Source organism: Ornithorhynchus anatinus, chromosome 2 (genome assembly GCF_004115215.2).
Source record: "Ornithorhynchus anatinus isolate Pmale09 chromosome 2, mOrnAna1.pri.v4, whole genome shotgun sequence".
In the NCBI taxonomy this organism is placed as follows: domain Eukaryota; kingdom Metazoa; phylum Chordata; class Mammalia; order Monotremata; family Ornithorhynchidae; genus Ornithorhynchus; species Ornithorhynchus anatinus.
Window position 1 is genome coordinate 102,174,553 of NC_041729.1, and position 22,657 is coordinate 102,197,209.

General features: G+C 47.2%; 1 long non-coding RNA gene across 1 annotated transcript in view; it reads left to right on the top strand.

Annotated features, from left to right (window-relative positions):
* The first annotated feature begins 10,923 nt into the window (after nucleotides 1–10,923).
* LOC114806504 overlaps nucleotides 10,924–22,657 on the top strand; it is a 28,835-nt gene continuing 17,101 nt past the window's right edge. The window contains exon 1 of the long non-coding RNA XR_003754539.2: nucleotides 10,924–11,174. This is a non-coding gene — a long non-coding RNA (uncharacterized LOC114806504). The remainder of the gene's footprint in view (nucleotides 11,175–22,657) is intronic.

Here is a 22,657-nt window from a genome sequence, read left to right on the forward strand (position 1 = left end):
ACATGGCACAGTGGAGAGAACACTGGCCTGGGACTCAGGAGGTCATGGTTTATAATCCCGGCTCCGCCACTTGTCCGCTGTGTGACCTTGGGCAAGTCACTTAACTTCTCTGCCCCTCAGTGACCTCATCTGTAAAATGAGGATTGAGACTGAGTCCCCTGTGGGACAGGGACTGTGCCCAACCCGATATGCTTGTAACCACCCCAGAGTTTAGTACAGTCCCTGGCACATAGCACTTAACAAATACCAAAATTATTATTATCCAATACAACTGGACCAAACTGGTCAAGAAGAAGATTCCCCAGAGCATCATTCCTTGAATCTCCATTTCAAAACCTAGGAGGATCAAGGACCCCCAGAGGATCCTTGGAAGGAGCCTGAGCTCTTCGGAAATCCCACGCCGGCCCCGGTCGCCGGCCTCTTCGGTGTCCGATGGCCACGAGGTCCCGGGGTGGAAGCCAGGAACGAGTCGCCGCCTTCCGATGCTGCCCCAGAGCGGGGGTACAAGGGACCGTCCGTGTGAAATCCAACTGGGATTCTGCTGTTTCTCTCCAGAGCCACTGTCGGTGCCATATGGATACCCCCCCGGGCACAAAGCCTCTGATGAAAGCATGTTTTTACAGTGGTTTTTGTTGCCGTATTGCCGTAGGAACGCAGCTTCTGGTAGAAGCCACTTTCATTTGGAGTTAGGTTGTGTCTGCTCAAAGAGGACCTTAAAGAACCCACCCTCCCCTTACAGACTCCCCCAACGTGCCCTCATGTTACCCCAAAATGAGGCTCCGAGTCTGATGCCTGGATTGCTGTGTTTCTGCCTTTTCGGAAGGGAGAGAAGATGCGGCATTTCGATGTTCTAACAAGCCTTGGTCACCATCCGCACTCACTTTTTGAGAGTCGGTACCTGCCTCGGGTGTCCTGAGGCTCCACAGACACTTGTTTTAGCCCCGTTTCTGTGCTAAATGAAGAAAACCAAGCCCGCTATCTCACCTCAAGAGAGGCTGGTGAGGCTTGATGGTGCTAAGGGTATGTGGGGGCATGCTGAGATGGATAGCATAGCTATCCATTCATTCAATAGTATTTATTGAGCGCTTACTATGTGCAGAGCACTGTACTAAGCGCTTGGAATGTACAAATCAGCAACAGATAGAGACAGTCCCTGCCCAATGACGGGCTCAAAGTCTAATCAGGAGCTTTGAGATGGATTCCCGATCTCTGACGAGACCTGAACATTTTCAGTCAGGCCTGAGAAGTCCCCAGATGGTGGCTTTCTGCTGGGTTTCTCTTTAAATCCTGTCCCACTTCCCCCAATATTTTTCTAGTGGTACTTTCTCTGTGTCTAAGCACCTGGGGTAGATGCGAGTCAATCGAGTGGGTCGCAGTTCCTCTCCCACATAGGGTTCACAGTCCAAGCGGCAGGGAGAACAGGTGTTCATCTCCATTTTACAGATGAGACAACTGAGGCACTGAGAAGCTAAGTGACTTGCCTAAGGTCACATGCAGCAGGCAGTTGGCCGAGCCGGGATTAGAACCCAGGTCCTCTGACTCCCAGGCCAGTGCTCTTTCCATTAGGTCATGCTGCTTCCTGCTTCACTTCTTCCTGCTCTGGTTTCCCCCATATCCAGAAGCAAAGACTGGCACTCGCTGATCTACAGAATTATTGAAAATATGCTTGGAGATCTTTGGATGGAAAAGAGAACTTGCTATGTGCAAAGCATTGTTCTAAGCGCCTGGGGGATACGAGGTGATCAGGTTGTCGCACATGGGGCTCACAGTTTTAATCCCCATTTTACAGATGAGGTAACCGAGGCACAGAGGAGTGAAATGACTTGCCCAAAGTCGCACAGCAGATAAATACGGTTGAATGAATGAACGAATAATGATATTTCTTGAGCACACACAGTACCTCAGAAGCAAAACACACATTTTCTGCCCTCTAGGAGCTTATCATCTCTGTTCCTGGAGGCCAAAATCATTAAAAGCACAGTTAGCGGTCACAGGGAACTGAGGACTCAGGTAAAGAAGTCATTTTTTTTATTTTTTAGAATACTCATAAGCACTAACTATGTGCAAGGCATTGTACTAAGCACTAGGGTAGGTACAAGAGAGTAAGATTTGACATAGTCCCCGTCCTACATGGGGTTCACAGTCTAGTTTGGAGGGAGGAGGATCTAGTCTCCATTTTATAGATGAGGTAACTGAGGTACAGAGAAGTTAAGTGACTTGGTCAAGGTCACAAGTAGCGAAGCAAGAATTCAGAACCCAGCCCCGCTGACTCCCAGGCCCATAGTTTTGCCACTGGGCCACACTGCTTCCCTACATTCTGGGTCTGAATGGGGATCTGTTGTAGGCGGGATGCGAATGCAGGCCCTTCTGACTCCCAGACCTGTGCTCTATCCGCTAGGCACCCTGCTTCTCGTAATTCCCAGCGCTTGGTACCAACCTTAACCCAAATTCAGCTCATCTCACTGTCAGGGTAATGCCGGAGAGATCGCTGGGTATTACGGGCCTTTCTGCCTCATGATTTCCTGGCATTCAGTCCCCTTCGCTGCGGAATCCCTGGTTTACTGCCGTCAGACGTTCAGTGTGGCTCTTTCCCCAGACTCGGTTTCAGCATTTTCTTAACTCGCTTTAATAGGTAAACCTTGTCTTTCCCCATTGATCCATCCAGTCCGGCTTTCTGTCCGGAAGCTTTGCATCTATCTCCCTACCGTTCCCAGGCGCCAGGAGCCTTAAAGACCATTTCGAAAGCTTTTTTTTAAATTTATTCGTTCTTAATCCAACTCGTCCTGTCCGCGAGAGTGAGCCAATAGCAGGATTTAGTCCACAGATGGCACTGTGCATTGACTTTTCCGTCCCAGGAAGCCACGTTCTCCAATGAAGCCAGTCGCTGCAGACCCCCACGTCGCTGTTGGAGCTGCTTCCCTCTGGAAAGAGAGGTCATCTGATCCATCCCCCTGCCTCTGGCCGGGACTCCACTTAGAACACGGAAATAACGAGGACCTTCTCTCTACTTCCAAGACCACCAGAGGAAGGGAATCCCCCCACTCCTTTAGGAACTCTTTCAAACGTTGACCCGTCCCCGAATAACGAACAGAAATCCCTCCTGCTGCAGTTTAGGATCGTCTTCTCCGGTTCTGGATGGAGGGGAGCGAATTAAGTTCAACCAACGCCAGGTAGGAGAGGCTGGGAGGCTGTAGGATATCGGCGGCCAAATGTTTCTAGAGGGAGTGTGATGAAATGTTGGCACCGGGCATTTCTCCAGGGTCCGATGCCAGGATGGGTGCCTGATAGTCTGGGATTCGCCTAGCTTCTGGGTGACCTCCCTCTCTCTCAACCGCTCCCAGCGCTGACACGTCCTATGATGATCTTCGGGTGCTTAGGTGGTCCCGGGTAAGCCAGGATGGCTCCGAGTCAAGTGCTGGCTCTGAGAGATTGATGTGTTTTTTGTTGTTGTTCTTGCTTTTCTATGGCATCTGTTAGGCGCTTACTATGTGCCAGGCACGGTTCTAAGTGCTGGGGTAGATACAAGGTCGGACACAGTTCGCGCCCTACAGAGGGCTCATCGTACTCATCCCCATTTTACAGATGAGGTAAGTGGGGCGCAGAGAAGTGAAGTGACTTGCCCAAGGTCGCACCGCAGAGAAGTGGTCGAACCAGGACCAGAGCCAGTTCGATGGTTCTGGGGTCCCTCCAAGGCATGCGTGGGGTGAGGAGAGAGAGGAGTCACCCCCTTCTTCATGGAAGGTCCCCGGTTTGAGGATTGGAACTTCTTCAGAGTCGGGCATCTGAGTTCGGCTAAATCCTCTTAGAGTTGGGGATCCGTTTAGGGCCTACGGGAGTCTGGGCTCCAGCAGAAGGATTGCCAGCCTTGGACCCACCTGACCTGGCTGTTTCTCTCCACAGTGTTCATCTCCCAGGGTAGCGAGAATACGAGACGGAACACGTTGAATCCTCTCGAGTGCCTACCAGAGATCGGGCAAAACGGTCACATTCCTTCACCCTCCATCCGCCGGGCAGTGGGGAGTCCGGACCCAAGAAGTGGAGGACGATAAGGGGGTGGGCTGTTGAGAGATTGGAGGGGCGGGGAGGGGCAAGCACAACGGGGCTCGGGTGGAACGGGCAGGGCTCAGAGAGCCACCTGGTCAGAAACACGGAGATTTGAATCTTTCCGCCTCTCTCGGGTCTGGTTGGAGCCCCGGGGTGAAGGAGTTCGGCCCAAACCGGCTATTGGGAAATAGTAGCTCTGTCTCCTGGGGAGCCAGGAAGCATGAATCCCTACTAGCCTTATAGCTGGAAACCTGGAAAAACACCAACCCCCATCATGAGAAGCAGCGTGGCGTAGTGGAGCCCGGAGGTGGGAGTCATAAGATCGTGAGTTCTAATCCCGGCTCCGCCGCTTTCTGCCGAAAGACCTTGGGTAAGTCACCTCTCTTCTCTGGGCCTCAGTTTCCTCATCAGTAAAATGGGGATTAAGACTGTGAGCCCCATGTCGGAAAGGGAGCGTGGTGAACCCGATTTGCTTGTAGACACCCCAGCGCTCAGTACAGTGCCTGGCACACAATAAGCACTTGACAAATACCAGAATTACTACTATTATCATTATCACCCCCAGAGTAGTGTAGACAGGAGGTATGAATCCCTTCTGGCCCCACAGCTGGCCTCTGTGCCCCCTCTGGCACTGGCCCCCTCTTCCTCCCTTGGCCCTTAAAGGAATCCATTTTAAATACGATAAAAATCCAAATGCAAACTGCCCAGGGTAGTTCAGGAATATAGTAGAGACAGTGCTCATTTCCGAATAAGCATGCAGAACGTCTTGGTTGGAACGTATCAGTAATCGATATCAAATCAGTGGGAATTAATATGATGAGCCCTGTGTGGGACATGGATTGTGTCCAACCTTGTATCATATCAATGTACAATCAGGTTCACTCCCCAGTCTCTCAATACGGGGCTTCCAGGTTGGATTCAGTCTATGTTTCTGCCTCCACCTTCTCTTTTTTATTCTCTGCCTGGATGTGTCTTTCCCTCTCAGAATTTCATGGCCTAGTGGATAGATCACGATCCTAGGAGTCACAAAGTCATGGGTTCTAGTCCCAGCTCTGCCACTCGTCTGCTATGTGACCTTGGACAAGACGCTTCACTTCTCTGGGCCTCAGTTCCCTCATCTGTAAATAGGGCCCCAAGTGGGACAGGGACAGTGTCCAACCCGATTAACTCGTACCTACCCCAGCATTTAGAGCAGTGTTCGGCCCAGAGTAAGCTCTTAACAAGTACCATAATTATCACTATTATCACCACAATACTTTCCCGGTGGTTCGATGGCCACTCCCTCCCTCCTTCCTTCTCCTTTATCGGGGACCAGAGCAGAGGGTTTGCCTGGCAGGAGGGTGAGGCAGAGAGGGAAAGTAACATTAGACAGTCATGGACAGAAAGATTTATGGCTGAGAAGTCAGAGGAGAACAGTCAGTCAGTCAAAAGTATTTATTGAATGCTTACTGTGCGCAGAGCAATGTACTAAGTGTTTAGGAGAGTACAATATATCAATAAAGAGACGCATTCCCTGCCCACAGCGAGCTTTCCGGAGACGAGAGATAGTAGCCAAATTTCCCTCTCTTGGTGAGGGAGGGAGGGGGGCGAGGGGAGTCCAAGGCTGAAGCTCACAGGATCAAGTGTCCGAGCGACATGCTGGCAAAGCTTTTGCAGCGGTACAGCTGTTTCCCTTCCCCCTGCCCGTCGGGACCCCCACAGTCAGCCCAGACTCCACAAACCAGCCTTGTTTATTATGTCAGCCTTCCAGAAGCCTGGTATGAAATATGTACGGGCCGAGGAAGCGTGGAAAATTATAATGTAAGATTCCTGCAGCCGGTGCTGAAATGAATCACAGAATCACAGGGTTAGAAGTAGCCACGAAAGACGGCACGTAACCTAGCTGGGCTGAGACGTGTCTCAGCTTTGCTCCTAGATTTCTGGGGAATATTTCACACCATAAAACTCAACAGTCACTTGGAGGATGGCGTGGTCCTGTGAAAAAAAAGCTTGAACCTGGGGCAGTTCTAATCCCAGCTCTGCCCCAGGCCTTCTGGGTGACCTTGGGCAAGTCACTTAACCTCTCTGGCCCTCGGTCTCCTTACATGGACAAGATGTCAGGTTGTAAGCTTCATGGGGGACGGGGACCGTGTCTAACCGAGACCACGTCTGATCTGCTCATCCTCTATCAAGCCTAGCTCTTAGCACCGTGTGGGGGGGGGAAGCAGCATGGTGTAGTGGCTAGAGCCCAGGCCCGGGAATCAGAAGGTCATGGATTCTGATCCCTGCTCCACCACTTGTCTGCTGTGGGTTCTCGGGCAAATCACTTAACTTCTCTGTGCCTCAATTACCTCATCTGTAAAATGGAGATCAGGACGGTGAGCCCCAAGTTCATTCATTCAATAGTATTTATTGAGCGCTTACTATGTGCAGAGCACTGAACTAAGTGCTTGGAATGTACAAATCGGCAACAGATAGAGACGGTCCCTGCCCTTTGACGGGCTCACGGTCTAATCGGGGGAGACGGGCGGACGAGAACAGTGGCAATAAATAGAGTCGAGGGGAAGAACATCTCATAAAACAATGGCAAATAAATAGAATCAAGGGGATGTACATCTCATTAAACAAAATAAATTGGGTGATGAAGATATACACAGTCGAGCGGACGAGTACGGTGCCGAGGGGGTGGGACGGGAGAGGGGGAGGAGGAGAGGGAAAGGAGGCAGAAGAGGGTTTAGCTGCGAAGAGGTGGCGGGGGGCGGGTAGAGGGAGCAGAGGGAAAAAAGGGGGGAGCTCAGTGTGGGAAGGCCTCTTGGAGGAGGTGAGCTTTAAGTGGGATTTGAAGAGGGGAAGAGAATTAGATTGACGGAGGTGAGGAGGGAGGGCATTCCGGGACCACGGGAGGACGTGGCCCAGTCCCCAAGTGGGACAGGGACTGTGTCCAACGTGATTTGCTTGTATCCACCCCAGCGCTTAGTAGAGAGCCTGGCACATGGTAAGCGCTTAACAAATACCACAATTATTATTATTATTATAGTCAAAGCATGGTCAAAACTGCCATGATCATTATTATGCACATGGGGTCCTGGAGAGCAGTCAGTCGGTCAGTCTTATTTATTGAGCACTTACTGTGTGCAGAGCACTATGTTAAGCACTTGTGAGAGTATGACGCCTCAATAAGCAGTCACATTCCCTACCCACAACAAGCTTACAGTCTAGAGCATTCTCAGTAGAGTTAGCAAGCCTATTTCCAAGCGTATCGTGCCGCTGATCCACTTCCCTCGAGGGGGCTATGGTCTCTGTTCCAGCTAAGTCCACAGCTGACTGTGGTTTTCGCGGTCGTCAATCAAGAGGAAGGCTATATGGGGTATGTGTAGGGGACAGTGTGAGCCCGTCGTTGGGCAGGGATTGTCTCTATCTGTTGCCGAATTGTGTATTCCAAGCGCCTAGTACAGTGCTCTGCACATAGTAAGTGCTCAATAAATACGATTGAATAAATGAGAGTGGAGGGAAGGGGTGCTCTGGATCCAGTCCATCCTATTTTGGGGTGCTCTGAGAAGAACTCGTTTATCTGGCCTTCCTCTTCTTCCATTCCTGATCCTAATTCCATTCCTTCCATAATGCCTATTGTTCATTCATTCGCTAAATTATATTTATTGAGTACTCGATGTGTGCAAAGCACTGTACTAAGCATTTGGGAGAGTACAATGTAGCCGTAAACATTATCGAGTACTTATTATGTGCATAGCACTGACCTGGACAGCTAATGCGAGCGGAGCTTTGTACTGGCTACTTACTGTGTGCAGGGGACCGTAATGAGGTATGGTCTAGTGAGAAGAGCAAAGGCCCTGGAGTCAAAAGATCTGGGTTTTAATCCCGGCTCAGCCAGTTGCCTGTTGTGTGATCTCGGGCAAGTCACTTAAGTTCTCTGTGCCTCAGTTTCCTCCTCTGTAAAGTGGGGATTAAATATCTGTTCTCCCTCTTAGGCTGTGAGCCCCATGGGCACCAGGGACCGTATCTCATTGTGGGCAGAGACTGTGTCTGTTTAGTGTTGTAGTGTCTTCTCATTAGTGCTTAGTACAGTGCTCTGTGCAGAGTAAGCGCTCAGTGAATAGGATCGAATGAATGAATGAATGAATATTCTGATTGTATTGCATCTACCCGAGGATTTAGCACAGCACTTGACAGTAATATCTGTTTAACAAATATTATTATTATTATTATGATCTTTACTGAGTGCCTACTAGGTGTCTATTATATGTAGTCTCTGGCATTTTTTTGTAAATCTATAGTAGACAACGCCCTACCTCACTCTTTCTATTTCTCTCCCTGCCACGTACCATTTTGTTTAAAAGTCTGTTACTTCATTTCTTGACGAATAATCCCCCTTCCCAATTCGGCCCACTCTTTCTCAAAGTTGAAAAATTCAGGGATATCCTTTTTTGGAGAACAGAAAAAGAGACAAGTGGATAGAAGAAAAGTTTAGTAGAAGTGACTCCGTTTTAAAATAATAATAGAGCGTGCCCATTACAAGAGGAACAAAGCCTGGAGATATTCAAACACATACATCTACTTATACACATATAAAAGTGCACTTCTATCTACATGTAGGGCTAGATAAATACAGGTCTGGACTTACAGAGAAAGAGAGAGACAGAGAGAAGAAAAGTGAGAGAGACAGAGGTAGAGAGAGGGGTCAGAGTGAGAGACAGAATGAGAGTGGCAGAGATAGAATGACAGAGGGGTGAGAGATAAGGAGAGAGAAGGGGGGAGAGAGAGAGAGTTTATCTTTAAAAGAAAGTATTTTCAAGTATGTTTTTTCTTCAAGTCATAGCACGATGACAGGTTTGGAAGACATGAAATATTAAACTTTGTCATTCCTTTTTAGATTCTAGCAAATTAGAAGCTTTTTTTTTTTTTTTTTTGCTTGCCCTGGATTGCGCATCTTGCGGGAGCACGTGAATATAGGCCGAGAACGGGCTGATGTGGAATAAATTTTCCATGAAAATATCTCCATTCCAATGACGTACGGCATCCTGTAACGCCTTCGACTGTCATTTGGTGCCCAGATGTGGCTGGAACAAACCTTTCTTGTGACTCAAGATAGTTAGTCATAAATTAATTTTCTCTCTTTCAGAGATTCAGAGGATATGGAATTTAACTACTGGCCCTGAAACACGAAAGAACCTTTGGAGAGAGAGGCGGTCTAGAGACGAGAAACAGCATGGCCTAGTGGAAAGAGCATGGGATGAGAGTCAGAGGACCTCAATCGATCATATTAATTGAGCACTGTACTAAGCACTTGGGAGGGTACAATATAACAGACACATTTGGGTTCTAACCCCAGCTCTCCCACTTGCTTTCTATGTGACCTTGGGCAAGTCACTTAGCTTCTAAGTCCCTCGGTTTCCTCAACTGCAAGAGGGACATTAAATACCTGTTCTAATAATAATAATGTTGGTATTTGTTAAGTGCTTACTATGTGCAGAGCACTGTTCTAAGCGCTGGGGGAGACACGGGGGAATCAGGTTGTCCCATGTGGGGCTCACAGTCTTCTTCCCCAAGTAGGTGTTCTCTCCCCTACTTAGACTGTGAACCTCTCTCGCCTACTTAGACTCCTCTGTCTCCTACCAAGGTCCATGCGGGACAGGGACTGTGTCTATCCTAATTAACCTGCACCTATCCCAGCGTTTTATACAGTGTTTGACACACAGTAAGCGCTTAACAAGTAGCATAAAACAAAATGTTGGGGAAGGTCTGACGTTGAAAAGATGTGATGTTGATCTGTTGCCCAGACGTGCAGCTTGATCTGCGTCTGTATGTTTGAGAAATGCTATCCCTACAGACCCTCCAATTTGTAAGAATTTCTGAATCATGCTTACGGTCATCTTCTTGTCTGGATTAGCCCCTACAACTAACATTAAAGACCGAAAATAGCGTTCTCATCTCTAGCCTCAGATTTCTATCGGAAACGTTTAAACTTTTTCTCAAAATTTCTCTTTGAAAGAAAAATTTCCTTCTGGGAAAAGAAAAAGAACAAAACACAAGAAGAATTTGATGTGATCAAGATTAAAAAAAAAATGTGCTGCTGGGTTTGCCTGACTTTAAAAATTTCACTGGCTGATATACAGGAGACGGGATGAGGTATTGGTAGTTCAGTGGAAAGAACATGGGTCTGGAAGTCAAAAGATTTCTAATTTGGTTCCAGCTCCTCCATTGGCTTGCTGTGCGAACTCGGGCAGGTTATTTCACCTCTTTGCGTCTCCGTTTCCTCCTTCAAAAAATAGGAGTAATTAAATCTGGAATTCTGCAAGTTGTAAGCTCCGCTTGGGCAGGGAACGTGCCTTCTGACTCTTTTACATTATACTCCTCCAAGCGCTTAGTACAGTGCTCTGCACACAGTAAGCACGCAAAATATACCATGGATGATTGATATAATGAGATAATTGATGTGAATGTCCTTTGGAATGATAAAAGTGCTCTACAAATTCCAGGGGCTCATTACAGTGCTCAGCACCCCGTGGACATTCAGTACACTGCTCTGCACCTAGACGGTGTCTGGTACAGTGCTCTGCACAGGGAAAGCACTCAATCTATATTGGTAATGATGGTGATGTGATGCTGCTGCTGCTGCTGCTGATGATAACTGAATGGAGGATGGAGGCAGTTGTCATGCTTAAGAGAGGTTGGTGGAGGTGCTGACAAATTTCGTGGGGTCAAAATTTTGATTCTTTAATCTGTTCCCCCATCAGTCCCATTGTGGAGATCAGCAGGCCCTTTCCTAAATGAAAGAGCCTGTCACCGCCTGACGTATTTGATTTCCAAGAAGCAGGTTTGAATCCACTGCCTACTGTTCCCCTTGTTGACAGTTGTAGCTATTGTTACCATAGAGATAATGACACCATCAGCATCGGATTGTTGAGGCAAGGCAGAGAGGCATAAATATTCTCAGCTAATGAGATTCTGCTTTTCTGCAAATCCCTAGGGAGTGAACAAGAGGGACAGAGATTATGACATCAAGGGAGAAGCTTTGGTAAATGGTTTCCCCAGAGCCTATGCAAGCCAACATTACATTACCTCTGCAGGTTGATTTACTGCTCCTCAGCATAGACGCCATGGGAGACGTCTCTCTTCAGACCACTGGGATCATGGTATAGCTTTCTTTAGAACCTTAGTCAATCCATTTCTTGGATCGCTGCTCGGTCCTCATCTGCTATGACAAGGGAACGTATAAAGGGATATTTGCTCCATTTATATTAATGTCCGTCTCCCCCTCCGCACCGTAAGCTCCCTGGGGACAGGGAATATGTCTACCAACTGTGTGCACTCTCCCAAGTGCTTAGTAATAATAATAATAATGTTGGTATTTGTTAAGCGCTTACTATGCGCAGAGCACTGTTCTAAGTGCTGGGGGAGACACAGGGGAATCAGGTGGTCCCACGTGGGGCTCACGGTCTTAATCCCCATTTTACAGATGAGGGAACTGAGGCCCAGAGAAGTGAAGTGACTCGCCCACAGTCACACAGCTGACAAGTGGTGGAGCCGGGATTCGAACCCATCACCTCTGACTCCCAAGCCCGCGCTCTTTTCACTGAGCCACACTGCTTAGTACAGAGCTCTGCACAAGTTATAGCTCAATAAATTCCACTGATAATGGTGATGAGGAGTAGGAGGAGGAGGATTCTACTTGCTGGCTACCACGAGAGTCTTTAAGAAGTTTCTAAGTATTCGCCGATAATGCCTAATGCCAGATAATCCCTAATGAGAAATGACCCCTTTGGAGTAGAAAAACTTTTCAATAAATTATATTTACTGAACACTTACTGTGTGCAGAGCACCATACAAAGCACGAGGTAGAGTAACAATAATAACAATAATGTTGGTATTTGTTAAGCACTTACTATGTGCAAAGCACTGTTCTAAGCACTGGGGAGAATACAAGGTGATCAGGTTGTCCCACGTGAGGCTCGCAATCTTAATGCCCATTTTACAGATGAGGGAACTGAGGCACAGAGAAGTTAAGCGACTTGCCCAAAGTCGCACAGCTGACAATCGGCGGAACGGGGATTTGAACCCTGACCTCTGACTCCCCAGCCCGTGCTGTTTCCACTGAGCCACACTGCTTCTTGTTCCCTGCCCACAAGAACACATAACGTACTTATATATGGCATAGTGGCTAGGGTACGGGCCTGGGAGTGAAAAGGTCATGGGTTCTAATCCTGGATCCACCACTTGTCTACTATGTGGCCCTGGGCAAGCCAGGTCTCTGTGTCTCAGATAGATCATCCATAAAAAGGAGATTAAGACTGTGAGCCCTTTGCAGGACAGGGACTGTGTCCAACCTGATCTGCTTGCATCCACCCCAGAGCTTAGTATAGTGCCTGGCATATAGTAAGTGCTTAACAAATATCATCATTATTATTCTTACTCCTTTCCATTCTCTCTTGCTTTTCTTCTCTTTCTGTCTCTTTTCCTCTCATTTCTTTCTCTGTCTTTCTCATTTTCTCATTTCATTTGCACTTTCTCTCACACATGGTGATTTTGTCTTTAGCCTAACCCCTCTAATGCCACTTTGTTTCCTCTCAAAATAAAGCCGAAGCATCCATTCCCTTTTCCAAGTGCAGTAAGGGCCTTCGATCCTTCACCCAACCCAATAAATTCAACAAGTTAAAAAAAAACACCTAATACAACTCCATACATTTGTGCTTCAAATAAGAAAGCCATCAATGTATTCATTCAATCAGATTTATTGAGCACTTACTGTCCGCAAAACACTGTACTAAACACTTGGGAGATTACAATATAGCAATAAACAGATACATGTGCATTTTATGTCCCCGGAGGGTCGGTAATTGCTGTTTTTGTTCAATCCTTACTATGTGCCAGGCACTACACTAAGCACTGGGGTAGATACAAGCAAATTGAGTTGGACAAAGTTCCTGTCCCACCTGGGGCCCGTGGTCTTAATCCCTATTTTACAGGTGAGGTAACTGAGGCCTAGAGAAGTGAAATGTCTTGCCCAAGGTCACACAGCAGACAAGTGGCAGAGCTGGGATCAGACCCCAGGTCCTTCTGACTCCCACGCCTGTGCTCTGTCCACTAGGCCACGATTCCTTAACTTTTCCCCGAATGTTTTGAACAGACTTTAGATATTAGGTGTTTCCTTAGCGGGCACAGAGCAGTAGCATAAGCCGATCCATCACTGGTATTTATTGAGCTCTTAACTGTACTGAGCACGTAGAACAGGGCTCGGCACATAACAATTGCTTAATTCATTCATTCATTCATTCATTCATTCAATAGTATTTATTGAGCGCTTACTATGTGCAGAGCACTGTACTAAGAGCTTGAAATGTACAAATCGGTAACAAATAGAGACAGCCCCTGCCCTTTGACGGGCTTACGGTCTAATCGGGGGAGACGGACAGACAAGAACAATAGCAATAAATAGAAGCAAGATGATGGCTTAACAAATGCCATCATCATCATCATCATCAGTCAGAAAAGTTCAGTAAACTAGAGTTAATAATGTTGGTATTTGTTAAGCGCTTGGGAGACATGTTAAGCGTTAAGAGTTGGGAGACATGATCCCTGCCCACAAGTAGCTTACAATTTAGTGGAGTAGACAGTAAAATAAATTACAGATTGGGGAAGCAACGGGGTATGTACGTAAGTGCTGTGGGGCTTGCGGTGGAGGGAATATCATGATACTTAAGCTGAAGCAATTTGTGATGAGACTTACCTACCAGAGAACTAATCGATCAGAGAGAAACTCACTTTCCCTCACTTGATGCTCACCTCTATCTGTCATTCTGATTAAGCATCAATTTTCAAGGTTCTGAAAGAGATTGCTCTGCCTTTCAGTTTCGGTTTTTTTTTTCCAATGGAAGATGCTTTGAGAAGCAGAAGGGCCAATTTCAAAGAGCAAAGGACTGGAAAGCAGGATACCTGGTTGAATGTAGAGTGTCTCTACACCAGGTGGAGGAGTGGAGGGTAGATGAAAACCACTTTGGAATTAAAATTTCACTTCCTTTTGCTTCGAGTGGGCTCACGAGAAGGCCCAGTCTCTGGGCAGTGCAGCACAGATTTTAAACTATTCCTCAAATTTCCTTTTCCTCAAAACTCATACCAAGTCAGAAGATTAGCTGTTTCACTAGATGAATGTGAGACGTGGCGTGGGATTCCTTCTTGCATAATGGACCCTGGGGCTGAAGCATGGCTGGCTTCTCCCTCAAACAGGTTTTTCCTAGGCTTCATTTCATTCTGCAGAAGGCATCTATTTCAGTGTGCCAGGTATTTTAAAAGTCACCCTCTCTGTGGGGGAGATGTGAACGTCTCAGCACAACCATCACCATTACCGCTAATACTGTTGGTATTTGTTAAGCGCTTACTATGTGCAGAGCACTGTTCTAAGCGCTGGGGTAGACACAAGGGAATCAGGTTGTCCCACGTGGGGCTCACAGTCTTCATCCCCATTTTACAGATGAGGGAACTGAGGCCCAGAGAAGTTAATTGACTTGCCCAAAGTCACACAGCTGACAAGTGGCAGAGCTGGGATTTGAACCCATGATCTCTGACTCCAAAGCCCATGCTTTTTCCACTGAGCCACGCTGCTGCTAATGCAAGTTGCCAGTGGGACTATCCATCAGTCGATCAGTGGTAAGTATTGAGTGTTTACTGTGCGCAGAGCGCTGTGCTAAGCACTTGGAAGAGTACACTAAAAAAAGAGCTGGTAGACACATTTCCCGTCCGTGAGGAGCTTACAGTCTACGGCCTACGCCGGCAACTTCGCTTGGCTGCCTTGCATCAGTGATCTGTGCGTATCTCTAATTCTCTTCATTTATATTGATGCTATTGGTCCCTGTTTACTTGTTTTGAAATCTGTCTCCCCTCTTCTAGAATGAGCAGGTCCATTCGGCAGCTGCCTGGCAGTTCACCCCAAATGGCATGAGGCCACAACGTCTATTCGATGCTACTGCCATGTGCTCAAGCCCCTCGCCTCGCTGGCTGTCGTTCAAGTGGGAGAGAAGGCCAGTTGCAGAGCGGAAGAGATGGCTTCCCAAGGGGTCGTGCTTTTCCGCTCCCTGCAAAATGTTTGCCGGTTATGTGTCTGTCTTTCTGCCCTTTTTACTCCCACCCTGGCTTTTGGTGGGCAGCAGGTCTCTACAGCTCTCTTTATTGCGTTCCGTAAGCTCACTCTAGACGGGGAAGGTTTCTACCATCTCTGTTGTAGTGTGCTCTCCCAAGCACTTATTCCAGTGCTCAGTAAATTCCGCTGATTGATTGAAACTGAAGCTGGCTCCGGGAGTTCAGGAAGTTGGTAACTGGATAAGGATGATCGGGACTGGTTTCCCTTCCTCCCAATAGCCAAGTCACGATGAAGGGATGATAGATTCAAGTGAACTCTCCAGTTACTCCCGGTACCGTGACTTTTGCTTAAGCGATCTGTGAAAAAGATTATTGTTATTATATGGGTTAACTCATTCCTGGGTGCTTTATTTAAGCAATTATAGATTTTGACCAGAATCTTTTGATGGGAAATGGAGTTATTTCACCCCAATGACATGCAACTTTCAGGTACCTCCTGGAAACCCATCAGCCCAGTAATATTTGCCCGGCCGACCAGTAGAACATGCAGATTTCCATCCTGACGATACGCCCTGAATATTGCAATAGTAAACCTTGCAGAGGTACTGGTGGAGGGAAGACAACACGGGGGCTTCCTGGTCTTTTTTTGTTTATTTTAGGGACTTAAACCCCATCCAGGCAGCAAGAGATAAGTATCTTTTAGGCAGGTGTGACTCCAAGAAGGTTCACAGAGGAGATGAGAAGCAGCATGGCCTCATGAATAGAGCACAGACCTGGAGGTCAGAGGACCTGGGTTTTAATCCTGGCTCTGCCACTTGCCTGCTGTGTGACCCTGGGCAAGTCACTTTACTTCTCTTTATGTCATCTGACAAATGGGGATTAAGACTGTGAGACCCATGTGGAGCAGGGACTGTGTCCAACCTGATTAACGTATATTTACTCCAGCACTCAGTACAGTCCCCGGCCCATAGTTAGTGCTTAACGAATACCACAATTATTATTATTATTATTATTATTATGAGTTACAGCCAAACTTCCTTCCAGGCAAGTGGCACAGCTCAGGGGAAAATAGAGCTAAAAAATGCAGTGAAGGCAAGCCGGGGACCCCAAATCATCCCAGCCTACAGAATCTCTGCCAAATTTCCTTCCCTGCTACTGAGTCCAAAATTCTTCCTCCCTCTTCAAATACTTTCCAAAAATATCCTAACTCTGGTTTATCCTTTGGTCAAATAATGACCTGTTTATTTATAGCCAGTTCATAGTAGCCTCTTCCTCAAATAGATGATACTTGTCCTTGGGAATTAAGTAGAGTTTTCTTGTTGTTGCCGACATATTTGATTTGTAGATTTTATTCTGGGATACTCGTGGTTCTCTGTGGCTTGTTTATCTTCACGTCATCATTTTTAACAGATAGTTGGTTTTCCTTTGGGTTGCCTTATATGTTTAGCAGAAAAAACTTCCCTTCCAAAATTAATTAAATGTTCAAGCTTATGATCTGATTATCTTGGTTCTGCCCCAGTGCTTAGTGGAGTGCTTGGCATATAGTGTCATTAATAATTATAACATCTATTAAGATCTTACTATGTGCTAGCACTGGGGCGAATGCGTAACTGTGAAATTGGACACAGTCCACTGTCCCACATAGTCAATTGTATTTATTGAGCGCTTACTGTATGCAGAGCACTGTACTAAGCACTAGGGAGATAGACAGATTCTCTGCATTACATTCGCACCTAGTTCATCTCCATCTTGCCGATGAAGATTCTGAGGCCCAGAGAGGCTAATTTGCAGGTCCAAAGTCACGCAGTGGACCAGTGGCAGAGCTGGGACTTAAACTGGGTCTTCTGCCTCCCAGTCCCACGCATCCGCTAGGGCAAGATGCCTCAGATTATCCCATTTCCTGAGATGATGTGTGGAACCGGAAACGCTACTCCAGTTCCAGTCTCTACAGAGTCCACAGGGGAGGGGGACTCTCCCACTCCGAACCTGGATGCCATTTGTCTGGGCTGTGAACCCCAGTGAACTTTACCCTTATTGATACCAGGTTGCCTCGCAAGACTTCAATCGCATTGGTTTTCCCCCATGACCCAAACACATCTTCCCAACATAATCAGGTTTATTCCTCCTTGGTAGGGAATTTTTCTCCGCCGAGCCCTGTCGCACCCGGGCAAAGTTCCTTTAGGGTACGAAGCAGGGGGTGGATCCCGACGGGCACTGGCATTAGTGTATCTTTGAGGGGGAGCCCGTCACTGGGCAGGGATTGTCTCTATCTGTTGCTGAATTGTACATTCCAAGCGCTTAGTACAGTGTTCTGCACATAGTAAGCGCTCAATAAATGCTACTGAGAGTGGGCGGCTCCGGGAAGCATCTTCCAGGAAGCAATAGAAGAAGAACTGGGGTATTTGTTAAATGCTTACTTTGTGCCAGGCATGACACTAAAAGCCAGGGTAGATGAAGCTCACTGTGGGCAGGGAATGTGTCTCTTCATTGTTATGTTGTATTCTCCCAAGCGTTTAGCACAGTACTTTGTATACCGTAAGTGCTCAGTAAATAAGACTGAATGAATAAATGAATGAATGAATACAAACTAATCAGGTTGGACCCATCCCTATCCCACATGGGCCTCACAGTCTTCATCCCCGTTTTATAGGTGAGGGAACTGAGATGCAGAGAAGTGAAGTGACTTGTCCAAGGTCACACAGCAGACAAGCGGTGGAGCTGGGATTAGAACCCACAACCTCTGACTCCCAGGCCTGTGCTCCATCCACTAGACCACATGCTTCTCTAGGACTCTGAGTCCAGGTGGATCATCAACTGTGCCTAACCTGAATGTCGTGTATCCACCCCAGTGCTTAGAACAGTGTTGGCTCATAGCACTAAGCAAATGTAATAATGATAATAATAATAATAATAGAGCTTGGTGGAAGGAGAGCAGGGTCTGAGGACGCCACACATGGGGTTGTGGCGATGGAGTTAGAATCCCGCAGTTGGGTTTTATGGCATCTGTGAAGTGCTTTTCTGTGTGCCAAGCCCTGTTTTAAATGCTGAGGTAGGTATAAGTTAATTAGGTCAGACACAGTCCGGGTCCTGCATGGGGCTCACAGTCTAAGACGCGTGGCCCAGTGTCGTGTTAACTGGGAATATTAACAACGATAATAATAATTACGGCACTTGTAAAGTGCTTACTACAGACAGGCACCGTACTAAACGCCGGGGTGGATACAAGCGAATCGGGTTGGACACAGTTTCGATCCGGCACGGGGCTCAGTCTTAATCCCCATTTTACAGATGCGGGAACTGAGGCCCAGAGAAGTGAAGTGACTTGCCCAAGGCCACACAGCAGACCAGCGGCAGAGCCGGGATTAGAACGCATGTCCAGCTGACTCCCAGGACTGTGCTCTATCCACTGCGCCGGGCTGCTTCCGATGGAAAGAAATGCTCCTGGGTTTCCTGGACCATCGCCACAGGGGACACTGGAGAATGGGACCACCCCCCCTCCACCCCCAACCCCCAGGGGCGTCAAGCTGGGATCTAAGCTATCATTCTTTCCCCCTCAGCTGTTTAGCACAATCCCAGCCCCTCTGACAAGCTCCTCTTTCAATAATAATAATGTTGGTATTTGTTCAGCGCTTACTACGTGCAGAGCACTGTTCTAAGCGCTGGGGTAGATACAGGGGAATGAGGTTGTAAAATCCCCATTTTCCAGATGAGGGAACTGAGGCACAGAGACGTGAAGTGTCTTGCCCACGGTCACACAGCTGACAAGGGGCAGAATTGGGATTCGAACCCGTGACCTCTGACTCCCAAGCCCGGGCTCTTTCCACTTTCGTTTCCTATGTGGATAGAGCACGGACCAGAGAGTCAGAAGGGCCTGGGTTCTACCGAAAGCTCGCTTCCTCCAGGAGGCCTTCCCAGACTAAGCCCCCCTTCTCCTCTGCTCTTCCTCCCCTCCCCATCGCCCCGACTCCCTCCCTCTGCACTACCCCCTTCCCCGCTCCACAGCACTTGTGCATATCTGTACGTATTTATTATTCTGTTTATTTTATTAGTGATGTGTACATATCTATAATTCTATTTATTTATATTGATGCTATTGATGCCTGTTTACTTGTTTTGATATCTGTCTCCCCTCTTCTAGACAGTGAGCCCATTGTTGGGTAGGGATTGTCTCTTTTTGTTGCTGAATTGTACTTTCCAAGTGTTTAGCAAGAGAAGCAGCGTGGCTCAGTGGAAAGAGCACGGGCTTGGGAGTCAGAGGTCGTGGGTTCTAATCCCGGCTCCGCCACCCGTCTGCTGCGTGACCTCGGGCAACTCACTCGACTTCTCTGGGCCTCAGTTACCTCATCTGTAAAAATGGGGATTTAAAAATGTGAGTCCCGCGCGGGACAATCCGATTACCCCGTATCTTCCACGGGGAAGCAGCACAGCTCAGTGGAAAGAGCCTGGGCTTCGGAGTCAGAGGTCACGGGTTCGCCTCCCGGCTCTGCCACTTAGCTGTGTGACTGTGGGCGGGTCACTTAACTTCTCTGTGCCTCAGTTACCTCATCTGGAAAATGGGGGTTAACTGTGAGCCTCACGTGGAACAACCCGATTACCCTGTATCTACCCCAGCGCTTAGAACAGTGCTCTGCACATAATAAGCGCTTAACGAATACCAACATTATTACTATTAGCACAGTGCTCTGCACACAGAAAGTGCTCAGTAAATACGATTGAATGAATGAATAATCCCGGTTCTGCCACTTGTGCACTGTGTGACCGTGGGCAAGTCACTTCCCTTCTCTGTGCCTCAGTTCCCTCATCTGTAAAATAGGAGATTAAGATTGTGAGCCCCATGTGGGACGGGGACTATGTCCAACCTGATTAACTTGTATCAACCCCAGCACTTAGAACAGTGTTTGGCATATAGTAAGTGCTTAACAAATACCGTAATGATTATTATTATCATTATTATCTTCCAGAATATCTGTCTTTTCCTCTTGATCCCCCGTACGGCCTTCTGGAGTTTCATCTCCTCCTTTGATTCGATTCCATCACCAGGCTTTTGTTAAAAAGAAGAGAACGGTTTGGCTGACTAAGAATAATGTTGTAATAAGGGTGGGGTGAGTTTATTGTGTTTCAGATGATCCTTCCAAGATTTTCACTTCATTGTTTGCCCAATTTTTGGCCACAGAAACTAAACAAACAAAATGTCCCCAGGGATCACAGTATTGTAAAACACCAAAAGATTGGTCCATCTCCCTTTAGGGTTCCAAACTGGAACGTCGGGGAAAAGGTGTCGATGTTACTTTTCTGTTTCTCTTTTCGGTGAGCAGGTGAGAAGATTTCTGGGTGACCGACTAACTTTTTGACCATCTAATGATGAATTCCTCCCCCCCCCCAAAATGATTTTTAATATTTCACTTGGAGAACTTAGCTACGATCTCTGCAGGATGACCTAGTGGAAAGAACATGGGCCTGCGAGTCAGGAGGTTCTGTCTCTGATCCCGGCTCCGTCACTTGCCCGCTGGGTGGTGACCTTTGGCAAATCACGTAACTTCTCTGTGCTTTGGTTTCTTCATCTGTAAACTGGGGATTCATACCCGCTCTCCCTTCCTGATAGACAGAACACTCCTTGTGGGGCAGGAACTGTGGCAGACTTGCTTATCATATATCTAAACCGGTCCTCAACGATTGGTAAATGTTTAATAATGCAGATTTCCCCTTCTAAAGTCCGCATTCTGCTCTCTCCCCGTTATTTATCCTCGCTCCTTTCCGACTACAACCCAGCCTGTACACTTCACTCGTCTGCTGCCAATTTACTCACTACTGGCTCTCCATTCTCTTGCGTTCAACTCCCTGCTTGGAACTCCCTTCCATTTCCCATCTGACAGACGGCCATTCTCCCCATCTTCAAAACCCTACTGACGTTACAAGGAAGGCTTCCCTGATTAACTGCTCAGAGAAGCAGGAGGGCTTCGCGGAAAGAGCACGCGAGGGTCGGGAGTTCTAATCCCACTCCGCCACTTGTCAGCGGTGTGACTTTTGGCAAGTCGCTCAACTTCTCTTGTGCCTCTGTTACCTCATCTGTAAAATGGGGATTAAGATTGTGAGCCCCACATTGGACAACCTGATTACCTTGTCTCTACCCTAGTGGTTAGAACGGTGGTTGGCACATAGTAAGCACTTAACAAATACCACTATTATTATTATTATTGTTATTATCTCCCCAACCCTATCTTTCCTCCTTACTTCACGAAGTGAGGATATTTTTACTTGGGTTCTCACCCCCTAAGCACTTGGATGTCCCTCCACCCCCATAACACTTATGCACAGGTCTTTCCATTTCTTCTCTCTATCTGTAATTTATTCTAGTATCTTTTTCTCTCACTAGATTGTAAGCTCTTTGAATGGAGGGGTCGTGTCTACGTACGTGATTGTACCCTCCCAAGCACTCGTTACGGGGCTCTGTAGACGGTAAGGGCTCAAAAGATACAATGAATTGATTAATAAATACTACTATCAGTAATAATGACTAGCGGCATCAGTAGTAGTAGCAGAATAGTTGTAGTTGTTGAGAAAAACTAACTCCAGCAAATACATGGTGGCTGATTATCAGTATGTCCAATTCCCTTTGCCAAACTGCTTGGAAAAATCTTGGCTTTTGACTTGGGTTCTTATTCTGCCCCTTCCCTCTACGAAACTAACACTCTAACTCTCTTCAAAGCCCTACTGAGGGCTCACCTCCTCCAGGAGGCCTTCCCAGATTGAGGCCTCCCTCTCCCTCTGCTTCTCCCCCCCTCCCCATTCCCCCTCCTCCCTCCCTCTGCTCTACCCCCTTCCCCTCCCCACAGCACTTGTGTATATTTGTACCTATTTATCACTCTATTTTATTAATGATGTGTATATATTTATGATTCTATTTATCTGTTTTGATGGTACTGATGCCTGTCTACTTGTTTGGTTTTGTTGTCTGTCTTCCCCTTCTAGACTGTGAGCCAGTTGTTGGGTAGGGATTGTCTCTATCTGTTGCCGAATTGTACTTTGCAAGGGCTTAGTACAGCGCTCTGCACACAGGGAGCGCTCAATAAATAGGGTTGAATGAATGAATGAAACACCCACATATCTTTAAACTCCACTTCTTCCCCCTCTCTGTAATTTATTAAAGTGTCTTTCTCCCCCCACTAAACGGTAAGCTCCATGAGGGCGGGGATCCTCTCTGCTAATGCTATTGTCCTCTCCTAGCTATTGTCCTAGCAATTAGCACAGTGCTTCGCACAGAGGAGGCACACAATAGATAACATTGGTTAATTGATCCCATTTGTTGTGGCATCTCTGAATAATGCTCAGGTGGGGTAGCAGAATTCAGATTGCAGCCTTTCTCACTAATATTTCAATATAGTAATGTTGGTATTAGTTAAGCGCTTACTATGTGCAGAGCACTGTTCTAAACGCTGGGGTAGATACAGGGTCATCAGGTTGTCCCGCGTGAGGCTCACGGTTAATCCCCATTTTACAGATGAGGTAACTGAGGCACAGAGAAGTGAAGGGACTCACCCACAGTCAC